The sequence below is a fragment of the Nerophis lumbriciformis genome, linkage group LG11 (genome assembly GCF_033978685.3).
Source record: "Nerophis lumbriciformis linkage group LG11, RoL_Nlum_v2.1, whole genome shotgun sequence".
NCBI lineage: Eukaryota > Metazoa > Chordata > Actinopteri > Syngnathiformes > Syngnathidae > Nerophis > Nerophis lumbriciformis.
In genome coordinates, this window is record NC_084558.2 from 469,164 (window position 1) to 475,000 (window position 5,837).

Genomic DNA, 5,837 nt, shown 5'->3' on the forward strand with positions numbered 1-5,837 from the left:
GTACCCTGTAACCCAAGTATTCCACTTTCTACTTGTGCGGTACTGTAGTGGTTAGAGATGCGCGGATAGGCAATTATTTCATCCGCAACCGCATCAGAAAGTCGTCAACCATCCGCCATCCACCCGACCTAACATTTGATCAGAACTGCACCCGCCCGCACGCGCCCGTTGTTATATATCTAATATAGACGATGCAAGGCATTAGTGAGGTTATAAAGCTTTTGCCTGTTAAAGAAAGGAGACTGATCCAATGCAGCACAGATATTCGCGTGCCACGCTGTCACGGCCCAGACGCACACCAGTGCGCAATCATATGGGAGCCGCGCTGAGCGCACCTCCAAGCGTTTCTCGCTGCCGGCGACGGCCGGGTATGGGTCCGACGCTCCAGCGCCATCCATTTTCAGGGCTAGTTGATTCGGCAGGTGGGTTGTTACACACTCCTTAGCGGGTTCCGACTTCCATGGCCACCGTCCTGCTGTCTATATCAACCAGGGTGAGCCCCACCCCTTTCGTGAGCGCACTGCGCGCGGAGTGCCCCCTGTTACGCGCCCCCGGCAACAGGGGTGGCGGGCAGGTAAGCTGCGCGGGCGGAGCTCGCGGAGTGACCCCTGTTACGAGCCCCCGGCCTGCTTACCTGCTGCGCGTGACGCCGGCCACGGCGAAGGCGGACGAGGCGGGGTGTCGGTGCGGTGGGCGCGGTGGTGACCCTGGACGTGCGTCGGGCCCTTCTCGCGGATCGCCTCAGCTACGGCTCCCGGTGGGGCCCTCTCGGGGGAAGGGGCCTCGGTCCCGGACCCCGGCGAGGCGTCCCTTCTCCGCTCCGTAAAAGTGTCCATCTCTTTTTTTTTTTTTCTTCTGTTGTGGCATATGCAGCAGGTGCCTGCTCGTTTTTCGTATGTGGGTAACAACATTTAACTATCCATCCATCCATTTCCTACCGCTTATTCCCTTTGGGGTCGCGGGGGGCGCAGGAGCCTCTCTCAGCTACAATCGGGCGGAAGGCGGGGTACACCCTGGACAAGTCGCCACCTCATCGCAGGGCACATTTAACTATGTATATATATTTCCGAATTGGTTTAACTGCCACCCGCCTGAATCTATTTAAAATCTTTTTTTTTTTTATTTCAACCACCCGACCCGACCCGCGGATAAAATCTAATTTTTTTTAATTTCATCCGCCCGATCCGCGGATAATCCGCGGACTCCGCGGTTGTGCCCGCAAACCGCGCATCTCTAGTAGTGGTACAATTGTGGATGGTGAAGCTACACACAGTGCTTAGGGCTGCAACTAACGACTATGCTGAATGTCGACTAGTCATCGATTATCTTAATGATTAGTCGACTAATTGGATTATGAAGCATACAACTATAGGGGACGGCGTGGCGTGGTTGGGAAAGTGGCTGTGCCAGCAACCTGAGGGTTTCTGGTTCAATCCCCATCTTCTACCATCCTAGTCATGTCTGTTGTGTCCTTGAGCAAGACACGTCACCCTTGCTCCTGATGGGTTCTGGTTAGCGCCTTGCATGGCAGCTCCCGCCATCAGTGTGTGAATGTGTGTGTGAATGGGTGAATGTGGAAATAGTGTCAAAGCGCTTTGAGTACCTTAAAGGTAGAAAAGGGCTATACAAGTATTACCCATTCATCATTTAAAAATATTCAGAGGCTCAATTTTCCCCTTTGCTTTTAAATTCAGCTTAGTACATTTTTGGCATGTGCTAACTAACAAATATGACTAATTAATTCAGAAATATTAGTTATACTGTAACTCCGCTGCTCATTAGGCTGTTACAAAAATAAAAATAACTTTTTTTTATTTTTTATAATCACCACAGTTTTTTAAATAATCAAGGACAAGCCCAGTAGCATGTTTTTATGGAGACAAAGGAAAGTAAAAATAGCAGCAACAAAAACAAATAAACACCAAAGCTGCGTTCAAAGACCTCCGGCTTATTAGTGATTCCCAGAGCCCAAAAAAAGTCTGCGGGCTATAGAGCGTTTTCTATTCGGGCTCCAGTACTATGGAATGCCCTCCCGGTAACAATTAGAGATGCTACCTCAGTAGAAGCATTTAAGTCCCATCTTAAAACTCATTTGTATACTCTAGCCTTTAAATAGCCCCCCTGTTAGACCAGTTGATCTGCCGTTTCTTTTCTTTTCTCCTCTGCTCCCCTTTTCCTTGAGGGGGGGGGGGGGGGGGGGCACAGGTCCGGTGGCCATGGATGAAGTGCTGGCTGTCCAGAGTCGGGACCCGGGGTGGACCGCTCGCCTGTGCATCGGCAGGGAACATCTCTGCGCTGCTGACCCGTCTCCGCTCGGGATGGTGTCCTGCTGGCCCCACTATGGACTGGACTCTTACTATTATGTTGGATCCACTATGGACTGGACTCTTACTATTATGTTGGATCCACTATGGACTGGACTCTCACAATATTATGTCAGACCCACTCGACATCCATTGCTTTCGGTCTCCCCTAGAGGGGGGGGGGTTACCCACATATGCGGTCCTCTCCAAGGTTTCTCATAGTCATTCACATCGACGTCCCACTGGGGTGAGTTTTTCCTTGCCCGTATGTGGGCTTTGTACCGAGGATGTCGTTGTGGCTTGTGCAGCCCTTTGAGACACTTGTGATTTAGGGCTATATAAATAAAGATTGATTGATTGATTGATTGACTGTCTAATGTCCTCAAAAAGAAACAAGTATTTTGTAATTAAGTGTTTAAAAAGCTGCACCTTGGTATATTGATGATTATTGATTAACTCCCGGCATTTTTAGGAATCTAATAGACTCGATTCATTCAGAACATTCTAGTTATTTAATAGATTGTATATTTATTGTTTTATGATATTGGCGCCGTGGTGCCTAAGTTCATGTGTGTGTGTCTTTGAGGATTGTTATTGTGCTGACGCTGCTTCACACCTGAAGTACTGGAATTAATATAGACAAAGTTTTGCTGGCACACTTTGGCTAAAATAACTGTTGAATCTATTTTTCACACAACTTTGTCTCCCACTTGCTAGTTAGGTAGCAAGGTGTCAAGCTAACTATCTTACCGAGTTGAGATCACATCCTCCAGATGTTCAATATCATGCCTTTGCTTTAAGATGCTCTTGTATCAGAGATCTTCTTCCATAATTAACAAGGTCTGCTTTGCAAAATGAGCTAAGTATTCATGTGTTCAATAAAATTTGGGTAACATTTTCCCACACTTTACATGTTTTCGCCTGCAATGTTATTGCAAATGGTTGTGCTGACTCGCTTCCGTGCAGAAAAACATGGGTGATGACAACACCGACTAATGCCATCCATCCATCCATCTTCTTCGGCTTATCCAAGGTCGGGTCGCGGGGGCAGCAGCCTAAGCAGGGAAGCCCAGACTTCCCTCTCCCCAGCCACTTCGTCCAGCTCTTCCCGGGGGATTCCAAGGTGTTCCCAGGCCAGCCGGTAAACATAGTCTTCCCAACGTGTCCTGGGTCTTCCCCGTGGCCTCCTCCCGGTCGGACGTGCCCTAAACACCTCCCTAGGGAGACGTTCGGGTGGCATCCTGACCAGATGCCCGAACCACCTCATCTGGCTCCTGTCGATGTGGAGGAGAAGCGAGGGAGAGCCCCGCCACCCGGCGGAGGAAACTCATTTGGGCCGCTTGTACCCGTGATCTTGTCCTTTCGGTCATAACCCAAAGCTCATGATCATAGGTGAGGATGGGAACGTAGATCGACCGGTAAATTGAGAGCTTTGCCTTTCGGCTCATCTCCTTCTTCACCACAACGGATCGATACAGCGTCCGCATTACTGACTAATGAATTTGTCAAATTTTATTGTCCATATTTATTGAAAATGTCGATGAATCGTTGCACCCCTACAGTGCTTTGCATTGATTTGTCAAATATTTTGCATTACAATAAAATGAAATTTTCACAACACTTTTACTTAGGGATGGTACCTTTTACATTTAAATCCATACAATACCTGTGAATCGATACCGGTACTCAACAGTACCGATTTTCTGTACTTTTGTGTGTGTTCAAGTAGAAACATTTAAGTCCCATCTCAAAACTCATTTGTATACTCTAGCCTTTGAATAGCCCCCCCTTTTTTTAGACCAGTTGATCTGCCGTTTCTTTTCTTTTCTCCTCTGCTCCCCCCTATCCCTTGTGGAGGGGAAGACACACAGATCCGGTGGCCATTGATGGGGTGCTGGCTGTCCGGGGTCGGGACCCGGGGTGGACCGCTCGCCTGTATATTGGTTGGGAACATCTCTGCGCTGCTGACCCGTCTCCGCTCGGGATGGTTTCCTGCTGACCCCACTGTGGACTGGACTCTTACTGTTATGCTGGATCCACTATGGACTGGACTCTCACAATATTATGTTAGACCCACTCGACATCCATTGCATTCGGTCTCCCTAGAGGGGGGGGGTTACCCACATATGCGGTCCTCTCCAAGGTTTCTCATAGTCATTCACATCGACGTCCCACTGGGGTGAGTTTTTCCTTGCCCTTATGTGGGCTATACCGAGGATGTCGTTGTGGCTTGTGCAGCCCTTTGAGACACTTGTGATTTAGGGCTATATAAATAAACATTGATTGATTGATTGATTGATAATAGTTCAGAAAAATAGATATATATTTTTTTTTTATTTAAAGGGGACCTATGATGATTTTATTCAACATTTACAACACTTTCTTGCTTTTGAGATGAAATGTATTGGCTGTGCTTTGGTGTAAATTTTCCTCCACAGTCACTTTTATAACCATTTTTTTTAGTCCGTCTGCAAGACTGCAAATGAATCCCCGCCCCGACCTCTCCAAAAGTATCATAATTTATCTTTTGAGTAACTACCCTCTTTAAATGTACAGTATATCTTAAAATCGTCATTGCTATTTTTTTTTCTATACACGGTGGAAAATAAACTTCATAAGCATTATATAGATTCACTTGGTCACAACATTGAGTATGCCTGCACACTCTGCGATCAATGCAGACCTGCTGCTTTTAGCAGCATTCATGTCATTGCATTGTGCACAAGTGTTATTATGCAGATTATATGAAAGCAATACTTTATCTTACATTTTCTGTGTTTTCTTATTGCCTTAAACAGAAAGGGAGGAGCTTGACCTAATGTCCAAATAAGTTCGTCCACCTCACTAGGACGTCATGACATAGCCGGACTGAAAAACCCCTTGAACTGAGGCATCCATAACTGTGCCAGCTCACACCAAAATGCATGAACCTTATTATTTGACCGTTTGGCATTGTTTAACATGAGTATCCAACATTGTAACAACATTAATGAGTCAGAAAAGACAGAATTACTCACAGGTCCCCTTTAACATTTAACACCAAGCTGTGCTGTCCAGTTGTTATCTTGTTTTCTTACACTACTTTGTCTCATTCGCGAGTACTCTACTGTACTGTAATGTAGTAAACTTTGCAAACAGTTGAAATTCCAAGACGTTAGACAGCAGTAGTGTATAGAGTATTGCCTTATTCAGGGCGTAGTCTTTGCCATTAAGATGATAGTGCCAGTATTTTCTTTTGTGGCGCTCTACAATGTGTTTGAACTATTATCGCATTTCAAAAAGTGTAGCCTTACTGTACTTTTGAGCGCCTTCTTCTTGCTTTGTTGGCATGGAAAATTGCAACATGACCCAGAGGCAGGCCGACTGAGTCCACTCTGAGTGCTTTGCTGCTTGTTTTTCTGCTAAGTGCTTTAAACGGTGCTGAGTCTGCAACCGTACGTGAAGTTGCATGCAACAAACGTATCCAAATATGCTACCATTTGATTTTACGTGTATCGGTACTCAGTAGTATTTCGGTCGGTATATAAAAGTACC